Source organism: Glycine soja, chromosome 20 (genome assembly GCF_004193775.1).
Source record: "Glycine soja cultivar W05 chromosome 20, ASM419377v2, whole genome shotgun sequence".
NCBI lineage: Eukaryota > Viridiplantae > Streptophyta > Magnoliopsida > Fabales > Fabaceae > Glycine > Glycine soja.
Window position 1 is genome coordinate 12,700,058 of NC_041021.1, and position 20,520 is coordinate 12,720,577.

At 35.5% G+C, this 20,520-nt stretch overlaps 1 non-coding gene across 1 annotated transcript; it reads left to right on the top strand.

Annotated features, from left to right (window-relative positions):
• The first annotated feature begins 12,994 nt into the window (after positions 1–12,994).
• LOC114404014 lies at positions 12,995–13,101 on the top strand. The gene has a single exon (XR_003664775.1). It is a non-coding gene; the product is annotated as a small nucleolar RNA R71 (small nucleolar RNA).
• The last annotated feature ends 7,419 nt before the right edge of the window (positions 13,102–20,520 follow it).

The following is a 20,520-nucleotide window of genomic DNA, read 5'->3' on the forward strand; positions in this document are numbered from 1 at the left end:
TTAAAATTGTTTTTTTAGTCCTTATAATTTTGTGAATTACAATTAACTGCACAAATATTAGCAACACATTCATAAGTAATTTATCGCAATATAATTTGTAATAAAAAAATTTAATATATATATATAACTAATTTGTAGGTAATTATTTATGTAAATATATTTTTTGTAGCAAGGACTAAAAGGTAAGTCCCTAAAAGAGTTGATAATTTTTTTGGTAGCTAATACTGGATGAATATTTAAACATTTATAATATTTGTGTAAATATTATTAAGTTAACTACTTTATGGAAGTCAAAAAATAATTATATTGTGTCATATATTAATTTATGCAAGTCTAAATTTTAATATATATATATATATATATATATATATATATATATATGTATATCAATTTTAAAATATTATAATATTAAATGCAGTAAAAAAATTTAAAAAATTGTGTGATAATATATGCATGGTGCGGTTAGGGTCGTTTGTTTGTCATTGAATTTTTTTTCAATGTTTTGTTAAGATGAACGAAGATTAGCGGATGCATGACAACATAATGTCTGAAGAAGTTTATATGAATGAAGAAAATTAAGAGGAACCTAGTGTGAATGAAGAAAATGGAGAGGAACGATGTGTGCATGAACATGTTGATTGTTCTGATACCTTCAATACTTCTCAGGTATTAATATGATTTTTGGTTTTTAAAGTCAGTAAATGAATGTTCATTGAAGACTATACATGTGTGGATTGCATTGTAGGTATTTGCTACTCGTGATGATATTTTGCATTAGACTCTATCTGTTGCATATGATATTGGTTTTGTGGCGGTGATTATGGGTCAGACACAAATACTGGAATTAGAGAAAGGACCTCATTTGTTTTAATTGGTTGTGAAAGGAGTGGTCAGTATAGGACCAGGAAGAAAGATTAAGTACGAATAGTTAGTAGAAGTAGAAAATATGGGTGTCCCTTTAAGCTGTGAGTGAAACCAGTGGCGGGAGGTGAAGTTAATGTGTGGGAGTCACAATCATGCATTGGTTAAGTCATTAGTTGGACATCCATATACTAGTCAATTGACTAGGGATGAGAAGATTATTATTGGTGATATGAAAAAATCAATGGTCAAACCAAAAAATATTCTTCTAACATTGAAGGAGCACAATGCTAACAGTTATACAAAAATCAAGCAAATATACAATGCAAGATATGCATATCATTTTTCCATAAGAGGCAGTAATACTGAAATGCAACAACTAATGAAGCTTCTTGAACGAGATCAGTATACTCATTGGTATAAATTGAAGGATGAAGATGTTGTACGTGATATATTTTGGAGCCATCTTGATGCAGTCAAATTATCCAATGCTTGTAATTTTTTATTTCTCATAGATAGTACCTATAAAACAAATAGGTACAGGCTACCGTTACTTGACATTGTTGGTGTGACACCAACATGGATGACATTTTCTGTTGCTTTTGCCTATTTGAAGGGAGAACATCTAAATAATATTGTTTGGGCTCTTGAACGGTTTCGAGGTATTTTTTTGAGATGTGATGCATTCCCTGGAGTTATTATTATCGACAGAGATCTAGTATTGATGAATGTAGTGAAAACTGTTTTCCCCGAGTCTAACAATTTGTTGTGTCAGTTTCACATGATAAGAATGTGAAAGCAAAATGTAAAACCCTTGTTGCTAAAAAAAATGCATGAGATTATGTTATGGAAGCCTGGGGAAGTCTAGTGGATTGTCCTTCTAAGCAAGAGTTCGATCACTGCCTTATGAAGTTTGAAATTGCTTGCTCACCATGGCTAATGTTTGTTGACTACATGAAGCAAACATGGTTGATTCCCCATAAAGAAAGATTTGTTATAGTTTGGACGAATAAGGTGATGCATTTAGGAAACACAACAACTAACAGGTATGAAAGTTGTAAATATATTTTGGTGTTAAGGTTTAGGGTCTAATGGATAAAAATACATGTTTTTGTTTACTTGTTTGTGTATTTTAAATACAGGGTTGAGTCTGCTCATTGGGCCTTAAAAAGACTACTATAGAATAGTCCTAGAGACCTATGTAGTGTTTGGGAAACCATGAACAACATGATCATGCTTCAACACACTAAAATTAAGGCATCTTTTGAGACAAGTACACATGTGGTTGGACATGTTTTTAAAGTTACCTTATACAAGAAACTACTTGGCACGGTATCAAGGTATGCTTTATACCAAATTGCTGTTGAGTTTGAGCATGTAAGTTATACTGGTATTGATAGTTCTCGTTGTGGATGTGTAATGCGAACTACTCACGGTCTTCCTTGTGCATGTGAGTTAGCTAGATATGTTGTCGGTAGCATACCTCTTGATGTAATCCATATGTTTTGGTGGAGGCTAAGTTTTTTAGACCAAGGGTTATTTGAGCCTGAAGTCAACATAACTGAAGAGATTGAAACCATATCCAAGAGGTTTGAAGAGCTTGATGGTTGTGGCAAAGTTACTCTAAAGAGTAAACTTCAGGAAATTTCCTACCCTGATCTAAACTCTATGTGTGCTCCTCTAGAAAAGGTTAAAACAAAAGGTGCTTAAAAGAAACCGATGACAAGACATCAAAGATCAACAAAGCATGATCCATTTTACTGGGAGTATATTGATGCATTACATTTTATGGAAAATAGTAATTATTCAGTCAACCATAGTGCATCATCATCTGAACAACCTATAGAAGCAAGGCTTCAAGAAGATGTTTTGATGATGTCAAAGGAACGTGCTTCTCAAGTTTTATTCAATCCAAGAAATCCAAGATATATGATCAAGAAACCCTCTAGAATCTTCCAAGTTGAAACATCAAAAGGTTTGGCCAAAATGCTTTCTAAAAAGCTTTTAAATGTTTTAGCAAGCATGGCTTGTAATCGATTACCAGTGATTTGGAACGTTTTAAAACAGCCATAAGAAATTTAAATTTAAATTTCAAAGTTGAAAGTTGGAAGTGGAAGTTATTGGAAGTTGAAAGTTGAAAATGGAAGCTAGAAGTTGGAAGTGGAAGTTATTAGAAGTTGAAAGTTGAAAATGGAAGTTGGAAGTTGGAAGTTACTGGAAGTTGAAAGTTGAAAATGGAATTTAGAAGTTGGAAGTGGAAGTTACTGGAAGTTGAAGTTGGAAGTGGAAGTTGTGTAATCGATTACAGTGAGTTGGTAATCGATTACCAGTATTTAAAAATTCAAATTTCAAATATGAAGAGACATAACTCTTCAGAAGTAACTGTGTAATCGATTACACCATTATGGTAATCAATTACCAGTAAGGATTTTCGAAAATAATTCCCAACAGTCACATCTTTTCATTTAAATTTTGAATGGCCATCAAAGGCCTATATATATGTGACTTGGGCACGAAATTCTCTCAGAGTTTTCACTGTTCGCAAAAGGCATAATCCTCTCAAACAAAACTCTCTTATCATCCAACATTCCTTGGCTAAACACTTGTGTTATTCAATAAGGAATTGAGTGCTTCATTGTAAACATCTATCTCTTTCAAGAGAGATCATCTTCATCTTGTTCTCTTTCTAATCAAAGGGTTAAGAGACTGAGAGTCTCTTGTTGTAAAACATCTGAACACAAAGGAAGGACTATCCTTGTGTATTTCAGAAGGTGTAAAGGATTTGTGAGATAGTGGAACTCCCAAGCGGGTTTCTTGCGGACTGGACGTAGGCAACAGACTTTGTTGGATCAAGTAGCCTCGAAATAATTAAGAAGGGGGGGGGGGTTGAATTAATTATTAATGTACCTTGACTATTTAAAAAATCTATCCTTCTTAATGTTATTAGATTTAATTAGGCTTTTACTACAAAGTTAAGAAAGTAAAGAACAGTAATTGAAACTTAACCAAAAGTAAAAGCGATAATTAAAAGTGCACATCGGAAATTAAAAGTGTAGGGAAGAAGAAGACAAACACAAGAATTTTATACTGGTTCGGCAACAACCCGTGCCTACATCCAATCCCCAAGCAACCTGCGGACCTTGAGATTTCTTTCAACCTTGTAAAAACCTTTACAAACAAAGATCCACAAGGGATGTACCCTCCCTTGTTCTCTTTGAACAACCAAGTGGATGTACCCTCCACTTGAACTGATCCACAAGAGATGTACCCTCTCTTGTTCTCAGTTACAACAACCCAAGTAGATGTACCCTCTACTTGTACCACAAAGGATGTATCCTCCAATGTGTTAAGACAAAGTTCTCAGGCGGTTAGTCCTTTGAATCTTTGTAAAGGGGAAACAAAAGATATCTCAGGCGGTTAGTCCTTTGAAATCTTTTGTTTAAGGGAAAGGGAAGAATCAAAAGAATTCTCAGACTGTGTCCTGTTGAATTCTTTGAAAAGGAAGAAGGGAGACACAAAAGTATTCAGGCGATCAGTCCTTTGTTCTTTTGGAAAAGGGAGAAGAGAGACACAAAAAGAATTCATGCGATTAGTCCTTGTCGAATTCTTTTTGGCAAAGGGAGAAGAGAATGAAAAAGATATAGCACACTTTTGTTTTCTGCAGAAGAACAAGGTTTGGAAAACAGAGAACTTAGAAGGCTTTTTGGCAAAGGAAGAAGAAGAAAGATGAGAAGCAAGGGTTTCAAGATTTCTCAAAAGTTGTTCAAAGAGATTCAAAAAGTTGTAAAAAAGTTATTGAAATACAAGTCAAGGTCTTGCCTTTATAGACTCTTCTTGTCTGGTCAAGAAAACCATTGGAATAGTTATAACCTTGAGAAAACCATTGGAAGAGTTACATCTCTTGACTTTTTTTTCAAAACTTGTCACTGGTATTCGATTACCAAAACCATGTAATCGATTACACAAAGTATTTTATGAAAAGATGTGACTCTTCACAATTGAATTTGAATTTCAATGTTCAGATACACTGGTAATCGATTACCAATATATTGAAATCGATTACACCATTTAAAAAACATTTGAAACGTTGCAAATTCAGTTAAAAACTTTTGAAATCAAACTTTACCACTGGTAATCGATTACAGGTAATTGGTAATCGATTATCAGAGAGTAAATACTCTGGTAACTTAGAAAAATTTGGAAAAACTTTTCTTGTAAAACAAAACCGTGCTATGTTTGGTTTTTGAAAAATCTTTTTCAATACTTCCCTTGTGAAGTCTTGACTTGTTGCTTTTTGGTTTCTTCTCTTGAATCTTGAATTCATCTTTTCTTGAATCTTGATTCTTCTTGATGTCTTTACTTTAATCTTGATCTTGAACTTGTTGATTCAATCTTGACATCATTCTGTTGGGCTTTTTGTCATCATCAAAACTACTTAATTCATCATCATGAGGCTTGCTTCTACAGACTTTGCCGAACCAGTATAAAAACAGTGTTTGCACTTTCTCTTCCCTTAAACTCTTTTATTTATTGTTGCTTATTGTTTCTATTTAGTAAGTTTAATTTGAATTATTATTTAGAAACTAATTTTAAAAGGAATCTTAGGACTTGGTGATCGAGGCCGTACCCGAATCAAATAAACATTAAAATGTAGTAACTAGGAAGTGATTCTAGGTCGTTTCCCAACAAGCAATGATAAACCAAATGTTCATAGCAGACAGTAGGAAATAGTAACAAATTGAGGGGGGGGGGGGGTTGTTTGCTTTTGTAAATTAAATAGCGAGTAAAATTGAATTAGAAAAATGTCAGAATTAAAATATGTTGCTTCCCCTTGATTCACAAGCAACTTTCTTATCCTAGGTTGCGAAAATTTACCCTTTATCGGTTTAACCACTTAATCCAACCCTAAATTTGATTACTAAGCGAAATTCAACATAAGGCATTCATTATGTGATTAAGCATCACATACACCAATTACTCATAAACGATCATTAAGCATGAACGTAAATTAAGCGCAGAGACAATTAATCAAGCACTAAGCATGCATGAATTAAAAGCAACAAATTCAGAGTAATTAGTGAAGAGGAAAAACTGAACAGAATTTAACAGTAATAATAGAACCTCAAAGAGAATTGTGCTTGATCCTCAAGGGAAAACAACGCTGCAGACTTAGCCTTCCATTAATCAAATAGAGAACGAAACTTTATTGATAAAACTAAAAGTCTGAACTGGAATTGTAAAAAACAAAAATAAAAGAGAAAGAGAAGAGAGACTAAAACTGAAAACGAAAAAATAGAAGAGAGAGAGAGGAGAGAGAGCTAAACTAGAACCTTGGTGTTGTTATATAGTTTTTCAGCCCCAAAGCTTACAAATCTGTTTTAAATCCAAGCCCATAAGTAAAATCAAATCAAATCTAGATAAGATAAGATAAGATAAGATCTAGATGAAATAATATCTAGATGAGATCAAATCTAAATAATATCTAGATAAGATAAGATCTAATTTTGTAGAATAAATTAGTCTGCCCTCTTCAAGTCCAAGCCCAATTCTGGATTCAAGTCCAAGCCCAATTCTAGATTCAAGCCCAATGCTTCATTAATTCCTGAAATTATATTAAAAACATCAAATTAGCATAATGGGCCCAAATAATAAAACTGTCTCATAAATTTGACAATTAAGACTAATCAGTATTTAAAATGGTGCAAAAAAGGTTAAGAAATAGAAGAAAATAATGGCACATCAAAACCCCCCATACTTAGCCTTTTGCACTACTGGGCAAAATGAAATAAAGAACAAAATCCAAGGATATCAAAGAGAGACAAACAAAAACATTTACATATTTCTCAATGAACATCAAGGAATGGGTAACATCTAACATGAAGAGATCCAAAGAGTCAAGACATTCGTGAAAATCATCGAAGCAACCCAATCATGGCAAAATAGTTAATCAGCTCAATAATGAAAAATGATTAAGTCTCACAAGATATACACTCTATCTCTCAAGTGTCTAGGATACTGTTTACTCTCGAAGCACCCATGAAAACAAACACCACATAGACTTGGCAAAATTCTAAAAATGACAAACGACTTGACAACACATGCATATGAGGATCAAAAGGTCTTTAAAGGTTGTAATGGGACCAAGGACAAGGTAGGGAAAAAAATATGGAATAAGTAGCTAAATCCCAAAGGAATAGAGGAGCAATGGGGAATAAGTGGAAATTAAGCACAAGTAGTAAACCCAAACCCTCTAATATCAACAAAATCAACCAAGGCTCCCAAATCAAGTTCTCATATCAAGACCTTATTTATTCAACTTCACTTCTTTTCTTCTTATTCTTTTTTTTTTGAATAGTACGAAATTGAAGATTAAAGAAAGAACTAGGCAATATATATATACATCAAGCATGCCCAAAATAAAACATTAAGCATGGCCAAAAATCATATCTTCCAATGAAACATACCCCCCCACACTTATTCCCTGCTTATTCCCAAAACAATTCCAAAGCTCCAAAATTCCTTAAGGGTAAGGTGATATCATGGTTTTTCACTTAAGGCTTGTAATGAGCTTCAAAACAAAGAAAGGGGAAAATAGGCTCAAAGGGGCTATCAAAGGAATTAATTCAAGGTAAGTCCATTTGGCTAGAAGCTTATAAGAATGAAATTGCCTAAATCATTTCCAAATATGCATGTGAATTAGGAAGCATAAAAAAGAATCAAGCCAAGGCTATTGTGCAAGTAATCATTGGGGCAAAACACACCAAAAGATTATGATGATGGATGGCTCGAATTCTCACAAAGGTAAACTTATCACTTTCAAATTGAGCTTTCAAAACTATCATGACATGTAAAGGAAAAACAAGGATTTCAAGTCACAAAATGTCAAGAGACTTTTATTTTCAGAACAATTACCCATTACTTGAACATATCCTATAATTCAAAGACAAACATGCAAATTTAACACAACAAAACTAACAAAATTAAACTAACATAATTAAACTAATTTAACACAACTAACAAAACCAAAACCCAAGAACACACTCCCCCCCCCATACTTAAACAACACATTGTCCTCAATGTGGCACAATTAAAAGATTAAAAGCAATTAAACCATCAAATAGAATCGGACAAATGTAATAAAAGTAAAGAAGGAGATAGGAAAGAAAAACTCCCTAAGTCATGGTAGAGGAAGAGTAGGGTGGAGTAAGCAAGTCTCTTCCACCACTACGTCCACTAAAGAAGGGTTTGTGAGGAATGACTTAAGTCGGTGTCCATTGACCTTGAAGCTCTTGTTTGTGGAGTCGCTTTTGATCTCAACTGTACCATAAAGAAAAACATTAGTAACAACAAAAGGACCAATCCACTTAGACCTCAACTTACCACTCATGAGTCCAAGCTTAGAATTATACAATAACACTTTTTGCCCAACCATGAAGTCCTTCTTAATTATCATGCTATCATGGAACTTCTTGGTCTTTTCTTTATAGAACTTGGCATTCTCGTAGGCTTCTAGGTGGATCTCATCTAACTCACTCAGTTTCAACTTTCTTTCCTCACCAGCTTGATCCATAGAGAAGTTGCAGGTCTTCACTGCCCAATATGCTTTGTGCTCAATCTCCACTGGAAGATGACATGCCTTTCCAAAGACAACCCGATAAGGAGACATTCCTATGGGTGCTTTGTAGGCAGTCCTATGTGCCCAAAGAGCATCATCTAACCTGGTACTCCAAGCTTTCCTGCTTGGTTGCACAATCTTCTCTAAAATTCTCTTGATCTCTCTGTTAGAAATTTTTGCCTGTCCATTGGTTTGGGGGTGGTATGGTGTGGATACCCTGTGGACAACCCCATACTTTTTAAGCAAAGCATGCATTGATTTGTTGCAAAAATGGGTTCCTTGATCACTAACGATTGCTTTAGGTACTCCAAACCTGCAAAACAGATTAGATCTGACAAAATATACATGAACCTCAGCATCATTAGTTCTAGTGGGCTTGGCTTCCACCCATTTTGAAACATAATCAACTGCAAGGAGAATGTAAACATAACCAAAAGATACAGGAAAAGGGCCCATGAAATCTATACCCCAGACATCAAACACCTCACAGAATAGCATAGGTTGCTGAGGCATTTGTTGTCGCCATGTAAGTGCACTTCCTGCTCTCTAACACTGCTCACAAGTGCTACAAATCTTCCACGCATCTTTAAAGATGGTGGGCCAATAAAAGCCACAGTCAAGCACTTTGCGGGCTGTCCTTTGAACACCCAGATGACCTCCCAGTGCGAAAGAATGACAGAACTGCAGGACTGAGTCAGTCTCATGATCTGGAATGCATCGTCTAATGACCTAATCACTGCACAATTTCCATAAGTAGGGGTCATCCCAAATAAAGTGCTTAGCATCACTTTTAATTTTATCTTTTTGGGCCTTAGATGCTAAGGGAGGAAAAATAGAAGCAACTAAATAATTGACAATGTTAGCAAACCAGGGAGTAGAAAGAGAATCATAAATACTATATAATATATATAAATGATCATCCGGGAAATCATCCCGAATGGGTGAGTCCTCATCAAACACATGTTCGATCTGACTCAAATGATCAACAACTAAATTTTGTGCTCCGCTCCTATCACGGATCTCCAAGTCAAACTCTTGGAGCCCGAGCATCCATCGGATCAACCTAGGCTTTGAATCAGCCTTCTGCAACAAGTACTTTAAAGTTGCATGGTCAGTATAAACAATAATGCGAGTACCAAGCAAATAAGGACAAAATTTTTCAAGAGCAAAAACTATGGCTAGTAGCTCTTTCTCAATAGTAGTATAATTCGCTTGGGCAGCATCTAAAGTCCTAGAAGCATAATATATCACCCTAGGCAATTTATCAATTTTCTGAGCAAGGACAGCCCCCAATGCATAATTTGATGCATCACACATAAGCTCAAAAGGGGCTATCCAGTCGGGTGCCTGGATGATGGGGGTGGTAGTCAGTGCTCTTTTGAGGCAATCAAAAACCTCTTTGCATTTATCATTAAAGTCAAACTCTACCTCCTTTTGCAACAAGTTGGATAGTGGAAGGGCTACTTTGCTAAAATCTCTTATAAAGCGCCTATAGAATCCTGCATGACCAAGAAAAGATCGCATCTCTCGCATACAAGAGGGGTAAGGCAATTGTGAAATAACAGAAATTTTTGCAGGATCTACTTCAATGCCCTTATTGGAAATAATGTGGCCTAAAACTATACCTTGCTCAACCATAAAATGACATTTTTCAAAATTTAGAACAAGGTTAGTTTCAGTGCATCTATTCAAAACTTTTTCCAGACTATCCAAACAAACATCAAAAGAGGATCCATATACAATGAAATCATCCATAAACACCTCTATGCAATTTTCTAAAAAATCACTAAAAATACTAATCATGCACCGCTGGAAGGTACCAGGGGCATTGCACAGGCCGAAAGGCATCATCCTATAGGCAAAAGTGCCGAAGGGGCAGGTGAATGTGGTCTTTTCCTGATCCTCAGGAGCAATAGTGATTTGCATATAACCAGAAAAACCATTAAGGAAACAGTAGTGAGATTTACCTGCCAGGCGTTCAAGCATCTGGTCAATGAATGACAGTGGAAAATGGTCCTTTTTGGTAACCTGGTTCAGCCTCCTATAGTCGATGCATACTCTCCAACTGTTCTGCACCCGAGTAGGAATCAACTTCTCCTTCTCATTTTTTATCACGGTGAGGCCGGTTTTCTTTGGAACTACCAGGACGGGACTCACCCATTGGCTGTCGGAGATAGGATAAATGATTCCATCTTGCAAAAGCTTGGTTACCTCCTTCTTCACTACATCAAGAATCACCGGGTTGAGTCTTTTCTGTGGCTGTTTTACTGGTTTAGCCCCATCTTCTAAATTTATTCGATGCATACATGTGGATGGGCTAATACCAGGAATGTTCGCCAGGGTCCAGCCTATAGCCTTCTTATGCTTCTTGAGACCTGATAACAACTTCTCCTCTTGCTCATTAACAAGGGAGGCAGATATAATTACTGGAAAATTTTTGCTATCATCCAAGTAAGCATATTTTAAATTTCATGGCAGAGGCTTCAATTCTGGTATGGATGGCTGGATAGTGGTAGAAAGATATGGTTTCTCAGCCTGTACCTCATAAAGAAAGTCAGAGGTATGTGTACTTCCTGAAACATGGTTAGTTCTATCTGACTCTATAAAATCAATCTCAAGAGGTAAAACATCAGCAGACATGTAATCAATATCAAATTCAGATTCACTCTCAGCATCAAATTCAGACATATGATCAAGTACAAATTCAGATTCAACACATGAAGAGAGACAGGCATGCAGATTAGAATGAAGATCAGTCATGTATTCATCAATAATATGGTCAATTATTTCAACACAAAATACAGAAAGATCTTCAGATGGGTGTTTCATAGCATCAAGAATATTAAAATGAACATTTATATCACCAAACTCCATAGATAGTGTGCCTGCATATACATCTATCTTAGTTCTAGCAGTTTTCATAAAAGGTCTGCCTAGAATTATGGGAACTGATCATTTAGAAAATCCCTCCTCCATATTTAAAATATAAAAATCAACAGGGAAAATCAGCTCACCAACTCTAACTAAGACATCCTCTATGAAACTAGCAGGATAGACAACACTTCTATTAGCTAAATGAATTACCTCCTCAGTTGACTGCAAAGGACCTAGAGATAGAGAATTAAAAATAGACAGAGGCATAACACTAACAGAAGCTCCTAAATCTAGCATGGCATTGTCAAACTTATTGTTCCCTATAATACAAGGTATGCTGAATGTACCTGGATCTTTACATTTTTCAGGGATTTGGGGTACAGATTTACCAATCAATGCGGAGACATTTCTGCCCATACTAATTATTTCACTTCCTTTAAGCTTTCGCGTATTAGTGCACAACTCCTTCAAGAATTTAGCATATCTTTGAATTTGCTTTATTACATCCAGCAGAGGTATGTTTACCTCTATTTTCCTAAATGTTTCCAAGATCTCCTTCTCTGCCTCTTCCATTTTTTGTTGGAAATTGCTCTTGGAGGGAATGGAAGAGGGATATGCTGCTTCTCTTTAGATTCACCTGCATAGAAATTGTTAGGTAACTTACTCTTTAAATTTTTGTCATCATCTTTTTTTGGAGTAGAGTGAAGTTGGGCAAGTTCATTGGCGGATGAGGAAGATGCTACTGGTTGAGGTCCTTGACACTGCTTTCCTGACCTCAATGTAATGGCACTCACATTTTTGGGATTCTGGACAGATTGAGAAGGTAATCTATCAGAATTCTGAGACTGTTGTTGATTTAACTGTGTAGCCAACTGTCCCATCTGATTAGTTAAGCTCTGAATGGAGGCTCTGGTCTCTTGTTGAAACTGCATGTTTTGCATAGTCATTTGCCTCACATGTTCTTCAAGGGAAGGTTGTGGAGGGGCCTCAACTGTTTGTTGTTTCTGGGGCTGTTGTTGTTGTTGTTGTTGTTGTTGGATTGGTGGAGGAACGTATGGTCTGCTTGGGCCAGCAACATTTTGAAAATAAGGCTGTTGTTGATGTTGTGAAGGATTCAACCATCTAAGGTTGGGATGATTCCTCCATCCAAGATTGTACCTGTTGCAGGAAAGGTCATAGTTATTCTGTTGTGGCCGATTTTGCTGCTGAGGTTGAGGAGGTCTGTTGTAGATGTTTGCAGCATAAGCTTCAAGCTGTTCAATTGTTTCAGATTGTTGCACAGAAGGGCAAAGGTCTGTGTGGTGGTCGGCAGAGGAGCATAAACCACAGAGTCTGGCGACAGGTGCAGATTTCTGATTCATGGCCAGTTGGGTTACCAGGTTAACCAAGGCAACTAGTTTACCTTCAAGCTTCTTAGTCTCACCTGATGAAGATGAATTCGTGGCTACTTCATGCACTCCTCTAATGACAATAGCATCACTTCTGACACTAAATTGTTGGGAGTTTGAAGCCATCTTCTCAATTAAATTTCTGGCTTCAGCAGGGGTCATGTCTCCAAGGGCTCCATCACTGGCATCATCTATCATACTTCTCTCCATGTTGCTAAGTCCTTCATAAAAATATTGGAGAAGAAGCTGCTCTGAAATCTGGTGGTGAGGGCAACTGGCACATAATTTTTTAAATCTCTCCCAGTATTCATATAGGCTCTCTCCACTGAGTTGTCTAATACCTGAAATATCCTTTTTGATGGTCGTGGTCCTGGAAGCAGGGAAATTTTTTTCTAAGAATACTCTCTTGAGGTCATCCCAGCTCGTGATGGACCTTGGAGCAAGGTAATATAGCCAGTCCTTTGCCACTCCCTCTAAAGAATGAGGAAAGGCCTTCAGAAATATGTGATCCTCCTGGACATCTGGGGGTTTCATGGTGGAGCAAACAATATGAAATTCCTTCAAATGTTTGTGCGGGTCTTCACCTGCAAGGCCATGAAACTTTGGAAGCAAATGAATCAGTCCAGTTTTAAGAACATATGGGACATCCTCATCAAGGTATTGGATGCACAAGCTTTCGTAGGTGAAATCAGGTGCAACCATTTCCCTTAGAGTCCTCTCACGGGGTGGAGGTTGTGCCATATTCTCAGAATGTACAAAATCAGAATGTTCAAAATTATAATGCTCAAAATCACCAATATCAGAATGCTTAGGATGCTCAAAAGGTACTAAATGATGTCTAACTAATCTATGAAATGTCCTATCTATCTTAAGATCAAAGGGTTGTAAGTCAGATGGATTTCCTCTAGTCATACACTAAATTCAGCATGCACAACTAGTTGCATTCTTATGCAACTAACAATGTAGGTTTGAACTACAGCTACCATAATAATGATATCCAAATGACTTGAAATTTTATGAGCAACCTTATAAAATGATGAGAAGATAGCACATAAAATTTTAAACAAAAATTCAAAGTCTAACTATAGAAGCTAAAATTGGTAAGTTAAGAAAAATAACAGAATAAAACTTGGAAAATAAAAAAACTTTTGACAGAATCACCTTTTTTGAACGATGGAGACCTCAGCCGGTCAAACTAAAGGCTCTAGCTATTTTTGCTACTTTTTTGGAACTTTCAAATTTGACCAAACTAAAGGCTCTAGCTATTTTTCCCACAAAATATAGATTAAAAGAAGTTACCACAAAAAAATTCAGCCAAAAATAACAACTCTAGCTACTAAAACAAAAAATCCCAAATAATTCAGCAAAAGTGGTCGCTAAATCTGTCACAAAACACTATTCACAGCAAAACACCCAAAACTGAAACAGGGGAAGCACTTAACAGAAAAACTAAAACAGAACACACACTAAGCAAAATACCAAGACGCTAAACAACACTAACACACACACACTAACAATTAAACATAAAACACGAAAGAATTAAACACTAACACGACACTAGCTATTATGAACCTTTGGACACTGCTCCCCGGCAACGGCGCCAAATTTGATCGAGGCCGTACCCGAATCAAATAAACATTAAAATGTAGTAACTAAGAAGTGATCCTAGGTCATTTCCCAACGAGAAATGATAAACCAAATGTTCATAACAGATAGTAGGAAATAGTAACAAATTGGGGGGGGGGGGGTGTTTGCTTTTGTAAATTAAATAGCGAGTAAAATTGAATTAGAAAAATATCATAATTAAAATACGTTGCTTCCCCGTGATTCACAAGCAAGTCTCTTATCCTAGGTTGCGAGAATTTATCCTTTATCAGTTTAACCACTAAATCCAACCCTAAATTAAATTACTAAGCAAAATTCAACATAAGGCATTCATTATGTGATTAAGCATCACATACACCAATTACTCATAAACGATCATTAAGCATGAACATAAATTAAGCGCAGAGACAATTAATCAAGCACTAAGCATGCATGAATTAAAAGCAACAAATTCTGAGTAATTAGTGAAGAGGAAAAACTAAACAAAATTTAACAGTAATAATAGAACCTCAAAGAGAATTGTGCTTGATCCTCAAGGGAAAACAACGTTGCGGACTTAGTCTTCCATTAATCAAATAGAGAACGAAATTTTATTGATAAAACTAAAAGTCTGAACTGGAATTGTAAAAAACGAAAATAAAAGAGAAAGAGAAGAGAGACTAAAACTGAAAACGAAAAAATAGAAGAGAGAGAGGAGAGAGAGCTAAACTTGAACCTTGGTGCTGTTATATAGTTTTTCAGCCCCAAAGCTTACAAATCTGTTTTAAATCCAAGCCCATAAGTAAAATCAAATCAAATCTAGATAAGATAAGATCTAGATGAAATAATATCTAGATGAGATCAAATCTAAATAATATCTAGATAAGATAAGATTTAATTTTGTAGAATAAATTAGTCCACCCTCTTCAAGTCCAAACCCGATTCTGGATTCAAGCCCAAACCCAATTCTAGATTCAAGCCTAATGCTTCATTAATTACTGAAATTAGATTAAAAACATCAAATTAGCTTAATGGGCCCAAATAATAAAACTGCCTCATAAATTGGACAATTAAAACTAATCAATATTTAAAATGGTGCAAAAATGGTTATGAAATAGGAGAAAATAATGGCACATCACTTGAGTTAAAATATGTATAGAAATTTTAATTGGGAAATAGTTTGTGATATCTTAATTCAACCCCCCTTCTTAAGATATATGAGGCCACTTGTCTAACCCAACCAAAACCAAGAAGGACCATACCGATGTTATATCAATTTCATCCATGCATTCATGATTCCATTGAAAACGTTATTGATGTCAAACCTAATGGTAATTGTGTTCGTAACCATTTACTTAAAGAACTTGCAAAATGGTCTATGAGTATATCAACTTGCTTGGTGGCAGAGACCGATTTGAGGAATTAAAGTTGTCCCTACTTGTTAATGAATTATCCATGGTATATAAGTTTTTTGTTACGTTTTGATGGATTAATTTTTCTTTAAATAAATGTAATTAAAGTTGTTACATGCAAGTTACCATGGATAAGTGGAAGAATATAACCGACATGGGATACGTGATTGCATCAAGGTATCATGTCATCCTTGTTTCTCTTTCTCTCCAACTAAGTCTGGCGTTTTTTCCTCTTAGAAGTCAACCACCAAGAGATTGTTTTGTACATCCCATTATATGTATCGGTCATGTGTATGACAATCATATTGTACATGTAAAAGCATGATCATCTTGTTTGTGTAATTTATGTAATAAAATATGTTCTGATAATTTGAACGTGTATGTCCCTATGTAATAGGTATTTCTAAGAGACTGTTGTCCCTTACCACAAGTAGCTTTGTTATGATCTACACGGTCTTTATCAAGCAAAGCAGTGGCATATACCATATATTAGTAGAATGCAGTAATATACAAATTTGATGAGGTTGAAAACAGAATTTTTTGATTTAGGGGAAGATTGAACATTTAGTTACTATTAAGCTAATATTTGTAATGTACATAGTTGTGACATACTTATGGGGTTGTCATGTAATATGATAATTAACGCGTGTTTCATTGGACGTTCATATAATTATTTATTTTACTTAATTATCAACTGTGCAAATAATCATTGTCACAACCTACCCTACGACGGGAGTGCAGGCAAAAAGCCAAAGTTGCATCTTCCAAAAAGGAAAACACACAAGAGTCACCACCAACGTTTATTTGAGGAAAACATTAGAAAAACCAAAAAGAGGTCTGCAAATTTTGAAAATAAGGGTTCGAGAGTTGTTTACGCATGGTGAAGGTATGAGCACCCCACGCGTCCACCACAAGGGGTGGAAACCTTTAATCTAGTGTGCGCAACGTGACTTTAGAATTATTTACTTTTCCCTTTTTATATATTTTTTTTATTTTTTTGGGGTCGACAAGGGTGTTGCCCTTGCTCCTACGTATCCACAGGTGTGATGAGGAATTTAGACCTACGTAGTTCTTTAAGTCTAAATGTTTGTGTGTTAAATTGGTTTTTTATGTTTTTGAAAGATTCATTTTAATTGTGAACAAAAAAAGTCTTTTGAGGCGTTGGACTTTGAAACGATGTTTTAAATTTTGAAAAGCGAAGAGAATCATTAAGGCGTTGGACCATGAAATGATCTTTTAAATTTGAAAAACGAAGAGAATCATTAAGGCGTTGGACCTTGAAACGATCTCAAGTGATATTTAATAAAAAGAAATTAGTTATGAGTTGGTTTTATCTTGGTTTTGTTTATTAATTTTCAATCTCTTTAAAGATAACTTTACAACACTAGTGGTTGGTTAAGATTGAACTTTACAAAGAAAACCGAGATCACCGATGATAGATGGAGGAAATGAATATGCACAAAACAACAAGGGGGACCCCAAAGGATGCATAGATCACATCAAAATCTTAAAAACAAAACTAACCGACGGTCACACGAAGAACACCGAACAAGGAACGATTTAGGGAATGATTGCGATCACGATTCGGTAGCGCCTCGGCTTCGTTTCCTCTTCTTTCTTCTTCTTTCTTAATTCTCTCAATTCCATCCACTTTTGAACCTTGGAACCCTTCCTCAACCTCCTTAGCATGCCTATTTATAGGAAAATGGGAACTTGGGGCAAAGGCAGCTCACCCAGGCAAGTTGGTTTCTTCACCATGAAGTTATTTGGTGGCCCAGGTGATCCAGAGGCTAGCCTGAGCGAGCTAGGGTCCAGGAAAACCAAGAAAAAGACCCTTTTGCCCCATGTTTTCGGTATTTTTTGCATTATTGATCAAAACACTAAATGATCCTCTTTTTCACACTGTAACTGACATTCAACACCGTAAGTTGACTAGCAAGGATCAAAAGATCAATGAATAATAGTCCCCGGACGAAATTAGAGTATGACAATCATATTAGAAAAAAAAACATCAAACGGTATATTTTATGGTTTAGGGTTTTACTTAGGGTTATTTGACTAATTAAATTGAATTAGGGTTTAGGGTTTCAATGTTGACAAATTATGTATTTGGTTTAACATAATAATCTACTTAGGTCAATAATTTAATATTCACATACTACATAATCGAAAATAAATAAAAGGCTTATAAAAAACACTAAATAATAAACATTGTTCAATCATATTGCATAATAAATTCATATAAAACCTAAAAAATCCTAACAATCTTCACGCGTCTGACATACACAGCCTTCATCTTGATCGAACATATACATTCCCTTGCGCAGTCACACCCCTGGCGATCCTTAGGCACTCCTCGGTTACAGTGTATGCTTCAGTTCCTTTAGTGACTACCCTCAGGTTGATCAAGCCTTCCAACCTTTCTACTATTTCATGGCAAGCCTCTTGTGATATTAACAATAAGGTAAAAAGTAAACATTTGATGCATGACACATAGAATAACTAACATTGGGAATTCAAAATATATTATACCAGTGCATGTCGAGGCATGTCTACATCAGCAAGTTCATCTGCAGGTGGTTTTGGCATAGCCAGTGCAACGACCACCTGTTGAGAAGGATCTGGTTCAATAAATGTATCATTGTGCACCACGGGTGGATGTCTAGGAGGATCCCCAAGCTATGTCGGACTCATGAAGGGATGAAATATCTTGTAGAACCACTTCATGTAGTCTGTTGCACATTATCCAGGAGCAACACAAATATGACCCAACGGTGCAAGGTATTCAGAGAAGTGCATCCATCTATCGTCAATCTCCTCTACAGATAAAATGAGGCATAGAGGTTAGAGGAATGGTCTACACATAACCAAACTGTCGAACAACCCTATCTGGTTAGTGTATGACAATAGATGGACCCCATCTGATTTGTCCGCAAAATAATGAGATCAGCTCAAATTCTTTGAATGCACGGTGGTCACCATAAGGGATCCAACACACAACATCAGATGTCAATCTATCCAACCGCTTACGATATGTTGACACTGGTAATGCCTTCCCAAACTTCCAATGGCAAGCACGTGACTTCCTCTCATGATAATCTTTAGCAGCAATACAAGGAGCAATAGTAGGAAAATGCTCGTAGATCCAACACTGGACATATTTAAAAAACAAAAAAAAAATTAAAATAATACTCAATATAAACTACAAAACTAAAAATTAAATTTAAAATAAATTATAAATACCTGTAAAAGTGTGATATATCCTGCAAGTTGCTTGATATTTCTCTTTGACGCATCATTCAAATTCTCATACATATGCACCAATGCAGCAGCTCCCCATGAGTAGCTTCCAGCTTGGTTAAGGTCACAAAATGCATCCAAGAATACCACATGTACATGTGTGACACTCTTGTTAGGAAAGAGTGTGCAACCTACTAGATGCAAAAGATATGTTCGAGCTGATACAGTCCACTATCCTGCGTCATATTTACTAAGATAAATGTCTTGCAGTCAGGATAGCCGAACATATGCCTCATGGCATTGAAATGTATCATCTCTTGCTTCTTGTGAACTGACTTCAAGCAAGTCAAATAACAAATCCACGGTTTGGTCTACATGAAGAGCATCAAAGGTATGAAAGACGCTTGTAATGGGAAGATGTAGTAACTATGCCACTTCATCAAGGGTGATAGTGACCTTTCTACCGGAAGATGAAAACTACTAGTTTTCTTATATCACCTCTGTGCAAAAGCATATATAAGTCCTTTATCACCAGTGTCCAAGGAACATGCAATCAAATGACTTAATCCTGCACAACCACTATGCCTTCAATCTCTGGAGCAGACCTTCCAAATTTCTCTACCTTCCATGGGAGGACAACTTCAACTCAGAACGTTCCTGAAAATAAAAATTTAAATCATTTCAACTTAAATAAAAATAGTTATGAAAGTATTATATACTTAAAAAAATTACCTTTCCATTCCAAATGGTGATTGCCACATGATGAATAAATAAATAACAATAATCTTTATACATTCATTTTTTAATAAATAAAATTCTTAAATTATTTATTAAAAATAAACTTCAAAAAACAAATATAATCAATTAAATAAAACACATAAAAAATATACAACACTATTTATTTATTAAAAAAATATTTTTACAACAAAAATATTAATTTATTTTAAATTTAAAAATTATTCAATTATTATTTTATTAAATATTAAATTAAAAAAATAAAAAAATTATACAGATTGACAATCTGTATGAGTTATAAGCATTGTTAATTTGTATATTCCATACGCATTCCAATCCTTCAAATGAAGCACTCAGACACAACATCAATACAAAGAACAAGAAGCCACTCACGGTGACGACGACAGTGGGGAGTGGCAGCATGAGAAGAGGAAGCGAAAACGAAGAAAGGGGCGCATCAACAGCGTTTGGGGTGAGGGAGAAGAGAAGAGGGGTTTTTAAATATTTAAGTGAATGACATTTTTAGCATTTCAATTAAATTGTTTGGTGTAAAAACATTTCTATTGGGTGCACGAAGCAATTACCAAAAGTGTTTGATGTAAATCCTTCCTTTATTTCTTACCAAGTTCTAGCTTATGTAGCTACGGTCTCTTTTCCAAGAGGGTTTTATTTCCCTTTTTGGGGCTTTAGCCCCATTTCCATACCAAAAAACAATCAAAATTATCATTTGAATTAAAAATTTATTCAAATATTGTGTAATAAATTATGTATCATAAATATAACAGGATTTAGAAAGTTCACAAAATAGATC